This window comes from Tenrec ecaudatus, chromosome 17 (genome assembly GCF_050624435.1).
Source record: "Tenrec ecaudatus isolate mTenEca1 chromosome 17, mTenEca1.hap1, whole genome shotgun sequence".
Classification (NCBI taxonomy): domain Eukaryota; kingdom Metazoa; phylum Chordata; class Mammalia; order Afrosoricida; family Tenrecidae; genus Tenrec; species Tenrec ecaudatus.
In genome coordinates this window covers 35413481-35426491 of record NC_134546.1, presented here as the reverse complement: position 1 = coordinate 35426491, position 13011 = coordinate 35413481, and the positions used below count along the sequence as shown (strand labels likewise).

General features: G+C 46.8%; 1 protein-coding gene and 1 non-coding gene across 4 annotated transcripts in view; both read left to right on the top strand.

Annotated features, from left to right (window-relative positions):
• Positions 1 to 13011, top strand: part of THADA (THADA armadillo repeat containing) — a 385109-nt gene that overhangs the window by 343423 nt on the left and 28675 nt on the right. The window lies entirely within an intron of this gene.
• On the top strand, positions 4885 to 5011 carry LOC142431239 (small nucleolar RNA SNORA40). The gene has a single exon (XR_012780776.1). It is a non-coding gene; the product is annotated as a small nucleolar RNA SNORA40 (small nucleolar RNA).

Genomic DNA, 13011 nt, shown 5'->3' with positions numbered 1-13011 from the left:
AGGCCTGCTGGCCCTCCAATCCCAACAACCAGATGATTGTCAAACCCTGACTGTCACCATATGGACCTCCTGCCCAAGAAGTTACAAGGCAGACTTCTGGCAAGATGGTGAGCTAGGCAGACGAGCTGCAGAGACACGAGACCTGATGAAACAGATGTGAATGATAATCCTGGCACCCTGAGCTACAGAGGAAAGGAGAGAGAAGGAGACTGATGAGCAACTAGGTGAAGAGGCTGGACTACAGTGGCAAGAGAGGAGACAGATGGGTGAATTGATAGCTAGTCTGACACACTGTAACTGCGAACTTTTGCAATCGGCGTTTCATTAAGATACAGCCTGGCACACTGGTGGCCAGTGACAAGAAAGATGGGGTCCTCCCTTATTCTCCAAATCCTCCTCGTCACCAAGAGTGTGGCTAGCCCCTCCTGTCACCCACTCAGATACCGATGAACTCCCTCCCCCACCCAGTAAGTACCGCTCCCGCTCCACCTCAGATCAGAGCCTTGTGGATCAGGTGCTGGGTACATCACCCCTACATCTGGAGGCATGTAAATTCCCCCTCATCAGACCTGAAGAACACTCAGTGCTGAGTCCCTGGCCAGCCATGGGCAGGCAGGGACTCCTTCAGTAGGCAGCCGCCTTGCCCTAAGCTGCCTTCTAACCTGGAAGAATTCCTTCCCTGATCAAGCACCCTGGCCTCAGTCACCATCTGAGCCCCTCAGAATTACTTCCGGATCAGGTGCCCTGACCTCAGATAACATAGAAACCAGCAGAAACTTCATTTAGGACCAGGTGTCCTGCCCCCAGGATCCCTGGTGGTGTAGTGGGCTATGTGTTGTGCCAACAGTTCAAAACCACCAGCTCCTCTTTGGAAGAAAGATAAAGCTTGCTACTCTCATAAAGATTTCAGTCTCTGCCGTCAAGTGAATTCTGACTCACAGCAACCCTGTAGGACAGGGTAGAACTGTCCCTGTGGATTTCTGAGACTGACTCTTTACAGGTGTAGCTGGTGGTTTCGAACTGCTGACCTTGCGGTTAGCGGTCTAAAGCAGGCATCCTCAAACTACAGCCCGTGGGCCACATGCAGCCCACCGAGGACATTTATCTGGCCCGCTGGGTGTTTTTGACCCATTTGTTTTTTTTACTTCAAAATAAGATATGTGCAGTGTGCATAGGAATTTGTTCATCGTTTGTTTTTGTTTTTAAACTATAGTCCGACCCCTCCCAATGGTTCTGAGGGAGAGTGAACTGGCCCCCTGTTTTAAAAGTTTGAGGACCCCTGCCCTAAAGTATAACCCACTATACCCAGTATTGGAAAATTGGATTACTGAGTCAGAACTGACTTGATGGCAGGGAATATGTTTTGTTTTGTGTGTCACTTCCCCCACCACCGCCACTTGGCAGCAAGTTCTGATTCCTACTAGGTACCCTGCCCACCCCCACCCTCCAGTTTTTGTCTTTGTTGCTTTTTCATTTTCTCTCCTTTCCATTGTGTTTTTAACTCTTATTTCTTTGCATTCCGTTTTTATTGTTTCCTATTTCTCTTTTCCCTTCCTTTTTTCTTTTATTTTTTTTCCTTCCCATCCTCAGCTTTTTCTATTTTTCTCTATTATTTTCTCTTTAATTTTAAAATCTTTTCCCCCATTTCAGTTCATTTTTCTTGCTATTTGCCTGTTTTCTCTCATTTGTTTATTATTGTTATTGCTGTTTTTTCCCCTCTCTCTTTTTACTTGTTCCGCCCAATGGGAAAAACTCACATGACCCAACCCCACTGTACCTTCTGCAGCCTCACCTCTGGACAGGGGCCATGCATTACCTGCTCCTGGAGACAGGTGGTAAGTGCCTAACAGCAATTGTCAATTAAATATACCACCATCACAGGGATCACACTGTCTTGGAGGCAAGAGACAATTTTAATTCATAGAAAGAAGTAAGACAGAGTAGCTCCAGCAAGTGACCAGAACCTAGAACCATAAAACATTTCTGAAGAAGAAATAGCATTGGAATTACCTGATAAAAAATTCAAAAGAATGACATTTAGTTGCTTTCAACAGATTGATAGAGCTGTAGACAAAATCAAGGAGAACCTGTGGGGGTGGGGAGTGTAGGATTAAAAAAATACAACTATAAAAACAGACAAAATAAATGAAAGACATAAAAGCATACAAAAACAGCAAATGGAAATCCAGAAGATGAGTCTTAAGATTTCAGAAATAGATAATGCATTGAAAGGACAAAAGAATTTAATTAAATCAGTGGGAGGTTGAACTAGTGAGCTTAAGGACAAATCTTTCAATACTACTCTGCTAGGAATGACCGGAAAAAGAACCAAAAAATTATCAGAAAACTTGAAGAACTCCTCTTGGTGTGGTACACAATCAAGAGAAATGACTTACACGGGATTGGTTTTCCAGACCAGGAAAAGACAAAAATCACAGAGAAAATTGTTGAAGAGGTATTAGAAGAAAACATCTCCAAAATAATTAAAAACAAAACGATAATGTATTTGAAAAGCCAAACAAACCTTAAACACAGAGTAGTTCCCAAAAGAAAATCACCAAGACATATCATAATCAAAGTCAAAGACAAAAAAAGAATCCTCACAGCAAAATTGTTGTACACATACAACAGTTAAATGAGGACATTTCCAGATAAGCGGAGATTGAAGATTTTGGGGGAAACCAGATCAAATGTGCAAGAAATGCCAAAAGAAGTTCTGCAGCCAGAGAACCAACAACGGCAGACCAGTAACCTGAGTAGCATACGTGATAATGCCACCCCAAAATTATGGCAGATCTAGACTATCCCAAGTAAGCCAGACCTACACGTCAGAAAGTAGACAACCAGGGATGCCAACGTGTAGTGGAGGACCCTGGGAGTGGTGCGAGAGGTAAATAACTTCTTTTTAATGTTTTACCGTGAGTTAGGTAAAGGTTTTTATAGCAGATCATCCAGTTTACATTTAACAATGCATACACATTCTAACTCATCCATTGCAGCCCCTCGATGTACTGCCATTGATCCCACTTCTCCCTGTGTTGCCTGTTTCCATCCCTCCTCCTTGTGTAATCCTCTGCACTTTGCCCTTGGATAAATGCAGCCCTTTTTTAAAATTGGTGTCATTTTCATTGATCTTTTTCCCTTTTGGTCTTCAATGGTTGTTTCTAACTTGGAGACGGATTCCATTGCTAGCCTAAAAGGTGACCAGAGGACCATCATCTTGGGAGTTCTAGCCATCTTTCCTCGACCAGTAACCCTGGTCTCTTCTATTATTTTAGGTTTTCTTCTTCCACACTTTCTCCCTGTCTATTTAGGAACTTTGAATGTGATCCTTTACAGTTGGTGGTAGTGCCCAGCACCACCTACTCCTTCTGGCCTCAGGGTTGATGTCCACAGGGCCCACTAGTCCATGAACAAAGTATTCCCAGAGGCCTTCCAAGTTTTTCTCATTCTTCCTTCTGCTGGAAGAGAAGCAAACTTTTAAGACCCAGCCCTACTCTTCAGAATAGGATGCAGAGCATTGTCCTTGCGAACTTTCTTTTGTCAATTGACTTTGGTCTCCCAAGACTATGGTTCTAATCCTGCCCAGGCCCATCAACTCATCGCCTCAAGGTGTTTGATTATGTATAAGAAGGTCTCATAACTTTGCCCCAAATATACTCCAGCGCATTCATGGATGCATTTGCAGTAAAGGTAAATACACATGTAGATATCTTACAGAGGTAAATACTGGTAATCTATGAGGCAATAGACACATGGACTGCACAGTGTGAGAAGGAGATTGAGAGTATACCCCCATATATGTAGGTTTCACAGTTACATGTATGTGGGTCTTTATTTTTACTGCAAATATATCCACAGATATAGTAGAGCATGCCAAAATTACGAAAAGTTCTTTGACATAAGCTAGCACCTTGGGAGAATGAACCACTGTGTTTAGGGACTCTGGACCATAGTCTCAGGCCTCACCAAGGTCACCTGGCATCACACAATCCACAAAGTCCATAGCCTACTTTGGTGTCTGGAGTCTGAAAGCTCCTGAGCAGCCATATAAGGTTCAGCCACTGGTCTTCCCATCCAGAGTCACGAACAGTGATGAAATTCAGATACATGCGGAAACAATTGAGTGCAGTGGACTCACAGGTAACCTTGAGACCAGAAGAACTAGTTGGTGCCCAGCTACTACTGCCAGCTGCTCTGAAAGAGATCATATGAGATAGAAAGTCTTGGATAGAGGGGAGAAAATGTGGAACAAGGCTCAAAATCGTGGCTTGCTGGTCAGAGAGCAACTGGTGGTGCCCCAAGCTATACTCTTTAGTCCCCCTTTAGGTCTGGAGCTGAACTCACCCTTGTGGCTCAATTATCAGCTAAACAATCACCAAGTCTGCAAGGAAGCAAGAACACTATTGACGTGTGCATACCTTACAGTCAGCAACCATTTGGGATCAAGAGGGAAGTGGACACAGTTCAGAAGGGTTAGGAAAGGAGAGAGGAAGGGGGAAGGAAACGCGTGGAGGAAGTGGGATGGTTGAGGCATGGCAGTGAAGGAGATGCAACAGTGCATCTGCCTGAGTTGCCGAATGCAGCACTGGCCATCTGCACTGTGGACCCTCGCTCATTGTGTTTTTTTAAATCATTGGTACCACCAGCCATGCATTTGTGAGTTTTCCTTGGACACCATTAAGACCTCATGCTAATAGTCTCCTTCATCTGGATAACATGTCTTTGTTTCGTCCCTGTTCCATTTAAGATCTAATAAATGTGCTCTTAACAACAACAACAAAGACCCCCCCCCCAAAAAAAACGATCCCAAAAAGGGGTCACAAAGGTTTGCAGTAAGTTCGTCGAAGGGTTACATAAAACTGTTGTAAAAAACCCAAGCCCTGCACTTGTGTTTGTGTTTGTTTAATTAGTATACAAACACTCAAAGACAGGTGCAAGAATAAATCCTCTTTTGCAACCCAAAACTCATTGTGCAGTATGAGTTTTGATACAGATAAGAAGGGACATGTCACAAAAAAACAACAACAAAAAGAAACAAAAAGAAAAAAACAAACCCAACTTGAGATATCCACCAGGTAAACGGGCAAACCGCATAAATAAGTAAATTACAAACGGAAAAACAATCTAAAATGCCAAGATTTAGGTGCAGTGACATTCACAGAATGATTGCTTTGTAAGAGTCTGATACCAAAACCGACCTGGTAAACTAGTCACCTCTTGTGGGGCATTTAAAGGGTGGCATAATGAATGGTCACACATTCCTAAACGTCTACCAAAAAGATAACATTATGACATGAAAAATGGCTATAAAATATTAAAGGAAAGCAAATGAATTGGAACAACCCAGAATAAGAATGGGAATGTCCATGTATTATGGAGGATGTAACCCAGGTCCCTAAGCAGCTTGTGTAGAAAATGGTGCATGGGAACTAACAGATGAGTAAGCCTTCACCCAAAATGTACGTGTGTGTGTGTGTGTGTGTGTGTGTGTTCTATGAGGCCGGAGTTGGGCCCAAGAAAGGTCTATAGGACTGGCCGCTGTCGTTACTCTGCATTCTTTAGATTCCACTGTTAGCCAAGGGAAGGTAGTGGCTGATATCAGAGACCTATAAAACCCTGTCCGCTTCAAAAACCCTCCAAGTTATGTCTACAACTCTCTTGGAAGATCTCTTTCTGGGGGTGCAAGCCTGGACTTCCGTCTTCCTTCTGCTCGCTTTGCCCACAGGAGTCTAAGCAGGCCCTGTGGGTGGAAGAACGGAAATAGGGTGCAGCTTTGGTGGCAGCAGGACTTCAGAAGCCGTATTCCTGCCTGTGCACACGGGGTAGGGGCTACGTTGTACATATTGAGGTGAATGTGTAGGTTGGTGTGTTTTAAATCTAGATGCATCCCACGGTGTATCTCGGTAGAGTCCACAGAGCCTGTTTGGTTGTGAAGCATTTGCAAGGAGGCTTCCCAAAGGGCATGGGAGAACAGAAGTAAAAGAGCGGAATTTTTCCATGCCCTTTGGAAGTCCCCTCGTGCGTGGATGATGTGTGGCGAAAGGACTATCAGGAGGAAGAATGCCTGGGTCTAGAAAAGGAATGTGTGCACTCAGGTCACTGATGACCCTGAGGAGTGGAGGAAATGTCCCCTGACTGATGAGGAGTTGAGCCTTTCAGCTTTTCAGAAGCGCCTGTCCTGAGGCTGTCTGCAGGAACCAAGGCCGAGAACCCAGGTGAGAATCAGAGACAGACTTGACCCTGACTGACTGCTCCTGTTTCCTTTCTCTCCGTCTCAAGGGTCTTCGTTTGGGGCCAGTCTTGAAATGGGCTTTTTGAAGAATCTTCTGGCATTTCAGGCATGGGACAGCCGGTCTTTAGTCAGAGTAGAGAGTGGACGTCTGTAACAAGAAGACCTGTAGGAACAGTGGCTCCATGGTCATCCCTCGGAGACCCACTCCTCCTCCCTCATGCTGTCATTTCCAAGGTGGCCGCTCTGTCACCCCGCCCCACCCCATCCAGTGACAGGCAGGAGGGAAAGGACAGACCATCTTGCAAGCTGTTTATACACTTCCACTCACTTCTCCTCAGTCAGAGTTATGGGACCCTGGCGCTCAGCAAAGGAGGCTCAGAAGCAGAATTTTAGGCATATTTAGCTCAAAATTATACTTCTGTTCCCTGGGGGGGTATTAGATTGGGGGGATCATATTGAGCCTTGCACCCTCACCTGCCTTCTATCAGGCCTACATTGTTTCGCTTTTGGATCATTTCTAGGGGTGGGGTTTCACCCTGCTGGGTAGAGTGGGTGGGGTAGGTTGGGGTGGGTTTACCAGGGCCCTCCCAGAGCACTTCAGTCCTGCCCTAGCAGGAATGAGGTTCCCCTCTTCTTTATTTAAAAGGCATCCTAGAACATAATGGCGCTGCTTCCAAGCCTCAAGTGTGCTTGTATTTTTTTCTCCTTCAAGTTAAAAAAAAAAAAGGGAGGGGGGGACCATTTCCCCCATCCCAGTCCTTAATCTGTTCCAAATGAGAGCTTTCAGGAAGAACACGCCCAAGAACCTACTTAGAGCAAATTGGTTTCTGCTGTGGAGCAGGGCTGGGGCGGCAGGGAATTGAGATTAGGAAAATACAAAGAACCTGACATACAGATTTGGTCTATGCTTGGGGATGGGGTCGGTTGTTTGCAGGTTTTGAGTTACAGAGGAGTTGGCCGGCACTTGCCCCTCCCCCCCGTAGCCCCCTGGGCTTTGCGTGCAGTTCCTCTTACCAGGCTCCCCACCCCCACCCACACCCCCCACCCCCACCCCCTTAGGAGATGCCTTGCTTGGCAGAGGAGGGAGGAAACCTTTGTTCATCAATAACCCCCCTGGGACAGCAGAGTGATGGTAGCACTTCTTAAGTGGGGGCCAAGCTGCCCCAAGCACTTAGGAAAGGCCCACGTGGTAAGCCTGGTCCTGGGCTTCTCCTGGCCAAGGCAAGTGAGCGCTTTTAAAGTTTTCAATTTCGTGACTCTTAATTTTATTATTTCTCTAACCTCTCCACCAGCAGGGTGATGGAGGCTCTGATTGTGAGGCCTGTTTTTATTTTTCACACTCTATTTTTATACTTTGAAGCTGTGGTTATAAAACACACACTCAAAAAATGTTGGCTCTGCACCCGCAAGTCCCAGGAGGTTGTCCAGATGCAGCCCGGCAGAGCCGCTCCCAGCAGCCTCCTCCCTGGAGCTCCTGCCCCACCCCTGGCTCAGCGGGACAGCAGTCGCTGTAAGTGAGAGACCAATCCAATCACCAGCAAGTCCCGGGTCGAGAATTTCAGATTTGACTCCAAGAAGCTGGCAGGGAGATTGGTGTGGTGGCTTCCAAAGCACAGGGTGAGGGGTCAAAACCCATAGGAACCACATTCCCAGTTCCCCTGGCCCCGGCCCTCAGTGTCCACACACTGGGTGGGAAAGTGGGACCCTCGGTTTGTTTGTTGCTGTGTCACATTCGCACTATTAAACTCCAAGAAGGGGCTTCAGAAGTCTCCCACCACGCTGATCTCCAGGGTTCTGCCGCCCTGCCTGCCCTCTAACCCCCCACTTCTCCCCAGGCTGCTCCCTTCCCCCAGCGCAGAGGCCATCTAGGAATCGCCTGACAACGTTGTTTACACCTTGGCTGCAAGCAGCCCTGGGTCTTTTTAAGCACAGCTCTCCACTCTCCATAAATCTTAGATTGTTTGTCTTCTTTGAAAAAGCCGCTCCTATCGGCGTCATTCACATGTGAGGGGCTAGGAAAAGTTCCCCAAATTTCATACTCCACTTGCTGTGTCACAACATCCACTCCCCAGAAACCACAGAAATTTTTTTTTGAAGTTGTCCTACTTAGAGGTGCCCTGTGAAATAGCCTCCTGGGACCAGAGCCAGCCAGTCTACTGGTGAAGGGGCCAGGCCAGAGGGAGGGCCTGTGCCCTTCCAACTGAGGAAGGGGGGACAGGACGGCGGTGGGGTGCCTAGGTTGGGGCTGGCTGACTCTAGCCTAACCCACATCATTTGAGCAAATTCCTCCAGAGTCCATTAGAACTTAAAAAGCCACTGTGTTGATTCAGTGTAATAGATCTGGTGGGTGGGGAGATGGAGGAGGCAGGAGTGATACTTAAAAAGGACTTAACTCAGCTGTTACTTTGAGTTAAAAACAAGAACTATGGTTTATTCAAATGCTCACTGCCTTCAAGTCGATTCTGACTCATAGCGACCCTGTAGGACAGGGTAGAACTGCCCTGTGGGTTTCCCAGACTGTAACTCTTTACAGAAGGAGAAAGCTCCCCATTTCTCCTGCAGAGCCCCTTTCAGTTAGCAGCCCAACACACTATGAACCAGAGCTATGGTACAGTATAGCTGAAATATACTTTGATTCTGCTTATATCAGCCTAAGGAGAGGTGAAGTGGGGTTGGGCCTTTGAGAAGATGGGAAGGGAAAGGAGAAATGGGGGAGAGCAGGAACAGGCTTTTGAAGTTAAAGGGAGAAGGACCCCCCCCCTGCCCCTGAAGATGGTGCTCACAGCAGCCAAGTCCCTGCCTCACAGAGCAGGCAGGGCCTTGGGAGGCCAGGTATTTGGGCCCAGGGATTCCTTAGAGTAGAATTAGATCCCTGACCCTGCCGGGGCATTCATTCATCCAGCCGTCCTTCAGCAAGTCTAGATTCCGTGAGAGCCTGTGGCATGGTAGCAGCCACACCTAAACAAAGCTACTGCCACACAAGGAGGCCCGTGGCACGGGGCGTCCAGGGGAACGTACCAGGTGCTATGCGCACCTATGGCAGGGCTCCTGATGGAATCTAAGGAGGTGAGGAGGGCATCTTGGAGGAGGTGTGGTCCGAGGTGGCCGTCTGACACGTGAGCAGGAGGGCAGAAGGAACAGCTTTGCAACAGCTGTGAGCATGGTTATGTCACGATGCAGCACATGTTCTGTGTGTGTGTTTAATATGTATATTTTAATGAACGATGAACCAACCACACCACCCCTGTGCTGTTCCTTAGGGAAGCTGGTTCACGTGGTTACTACCCCAGGAATTCTCAACTAGAAGTCGTGCATTCGGGGGAGGGATGGGGCAGAGCAACTTGGCGAGTCACCCAAGAGGCTCTTGGATCCTGGAGGTGATGGTAGATAGTTTGAGAGACATCTGATCGCGAGGCGAGGGAAGGAGTTACAAGCCTGGGCAGCCCTGTGTGTCCGTTCATCCAGCTAGTCGGGAGTAGAGTTTCTCAGTATTGGGGTGTCCAGCCCTGAAGGCCAAGCGCCCTTTCCTTATCGCTCCCCACAGTGTGCGAGCTCATGGACACCCCCCCATGGACCTCCTTCCATATCGGCCCATAGGGAGTCCTTAGCCATGTCTGTGATCAACTCTAATTATGGAAGAATATGCGATGAATACAGCTCATAGAAAAATGGAATTAAGAGGTAACGGAAGTCTTCCGTGAACTTTTGGAAGCCCTCTCATATAGTTGTCAATTACTTAGAGGTAATATTTCTTAGATTATATGAATAGTAACCACAGGGTTGTTTTGTTAGAACTTTCAACATTGAATTGCAGCATTCTTAGTTACAGTATTTGTAAATGAATGGAAGTTAAATTTTTGTGTTTTTCCTTTTTCTTTAGTTACCCTTCATTCTCAGAAAAGCTATTGATGTAGGTTCACAAACACTAATAGCCCCAATATTGTAAATTCCGGTGTAAAGCACCAGACATTTTGATGAAACCGACAACCATTGAAAGGCCTGGCAACAATGACAGCAAGAGCGTGTGCAGGGAGCGCTTTGGGCGGAGGAGCCACGCAGCTGCAGCCTCCTGGACCAGAGGGCTCCGGAGTAAGCCAGCAGGGAGCTCTAGCTTTATAGTGCCTCGCTGCGGCTGCAGTGGTTACAGCCTGGGCTGGGAGCCTCATGGTGAGCAATTCCAAACCATCCACCGCACCAAGCTAGAAGCACAAGGCTTTCTACTCCTGTGAAAAGTTAGTCTTGGAAACCCTGCCCTCTAGAGTCGCTGGGAGTCCTTCGGAATGAACTCAGTGGCTGGCTGGTTTGGTTTTAGCTTTATAGGTACATGTAAGCTGGCCTTTTGTTTATTTATATATATAATTAACTACAGCGATATTTTTACAAAAGTCATAGATTTTTGCTGAAAGACTGCACAGAAAATTTACAGACATTGGTGTCACCCCCTCAGCAATGCTGGCCGGTGCAGTCCATAGAGAGGCCACCTCTCCCCCTTTCATATAGTTCCTCATGTGGTGGTGACCCCCCCCAACCATAAAATTATTTTTGTTGCTACTTCATCACTGTCATTTTGCTACTGTTATGAATCGGGTAAACCCTGTGAAAGGGTCGTTGGACTCCCAAAGGGGTCGCGACCAACAGGTTGAGAACCGCTAGACTCGAGGAATGAAGGGCATAATACTATGCAAGTGGCTGGGTAAAGTCGGGCTATAAAGGAGAGAATGCTCAGTTTTGTGTGGGTTTTGGTGGAAGATTCGAAACACTGATAGAATTCTCACCTGCTGCTCAATTCCCAGCCGCTGTACCTCATAGCGCGCACCCACACACACCGTGTCACTGGGAGTGGGTGTGTTACTGTGATGCTGAACAGGTCTCAGCGGAGCTGTCAGAATCAGATCCACTAGGGGAAGACACTTGGCACTCCACTTGTGAAATCAGTCCCTGACAGCCACATGGCTCACCGCACTCCAGGTCACAAGCAGTCATGGGGAGGGGCCCGGTTCTTTGTGCACGGACCCACCACATCTGCTAACAGTCTGCAGCTACCTCCTACTGCACACCAAGCCCTTTTGTAGGATCTGGTGATTCATTCATGTTCAAAACAAAGCCCCTCCCTCGTAACCTATCTCAAAGGAAAAGTCGGTCTTCCTTACTTGACACTAGGAGATAGTATCCACCAAGGAATGCCGCCGCTGCTCATGATCAAAATCAGAAAACGCAATGGCCCTACTCTGATGGCCTTCACGGTTTTCTTCAGTCTGGTGAACGGAGGTGCTCCCAGAGTGGCTCAGACGCACAGGTCTGTTATTAAGGGGCTGGCTCTCTCTTTTTTTTGGTCTTTCTGCCTTGCCACCCTTGTCGTGTTGGTCCTGGTGGACAACATCTCTCAGTAGATTTCTCCTTGAGTCTCCTTGGCCAAGTCTGGGTACAAGATAGGCTACAAAGGCTGAGAGAAGAGGCATCATGCAGGTGAAACAGGGCTGGACACCTCCCTCATCTGGAGCTGGTTGCGCCACGTGGATGCAGAAAAGAACTGGACCTCTCTTGGCGAGTCTTAGAAAGGGAGAACTCAAGGGTGCGCTGCTCAGGAAGGGGCTGGTGTGTGCCCAGGTCGACAGGGTTGTCTTCCATCACAGTCCAAGAGCTACAAGTAAATAATAATTTATGAATGATGAAGGGTTCATGAGGTAGGGGGAATGGGGAGGGAGGGGGAAAATGAACAGCAGATAGTAAGGGCTCGAGTAGAAGGCAGATGTTTTGAGAATGATGATGACAACAGATGTATATATGTTCTTGACACAATGGATGTATGTATGGATTGTGATAAGAATTGTACGAGCCCCCAATAAATGATTTTAAATAAATGAATAAATAAACTAGAAGTAGTAGAGCATTCAAGAAAAAATATCATTCTTGGGTTCCATTTGAAAGGGGGAAAAGGCAAGCTTTTCTTTTTTTTTTATTGTGATGTATTTTATTGTACTTTATTATGGATTCTGTGAATGTTACAGTTGACGTTTTTTTTAACTTTTTAATTTTTATTTATTTTTTTTAATTTTAACAATTTATTAGGGGCTCATACAATTCTTATCACAGTTCATACATATACATACATCAATTGTATAAAGCACATCTGTACAGTCCCTGCCCTAATCATTTTTTTCTCCTCTTTTCTTTTTTTACATTTTATTAGGGACCCATACAACTCTTATCACCATCCATACATATACATACATCAATTGTATAAAACACATCCATACATTCCCTGCCCCAATCATTCTCAAAGCATTTGCTCTCCACTTAAGCCCCTTGCATCAGATCCTCTTTTTTTTTCCCCTCCCTCCCCTTTCCCCCCTCCCTCATGTGCCCTTGGTAATTTATACCTCGTTATTTTGTCATATCTTGCCCTATCCGGAGTCTCCCTTCCCCCCTTCTCTGCTGTCCCTCTCCCAGGGAAGAGGTCACATGTGGATCCTTGCAATCAGTTCCCCCTTTCCAACCCACTCACCCTCCACTCTCCCAGCATCACCCCTCACACCCTTGGTCCTGAAGGTATCATCCACCTGGATTCCCTGTACCTCCAGCCCTCATATGCACCAGTGTACAGCCTCTGTCCTATCCAGGCCTGCAAGGTAGAATTCGGATCATGGTAGTTGGGGGGAGGAAGCATCCAGGATCTGGGGGAAAGCTGTGTTCCCCATCGGTACTACCTTGCACGCTAATTAACCCATCTCCTCTCCTAAACGCCTCTATGAGGGGCTCTCCATTGGCCGACACTT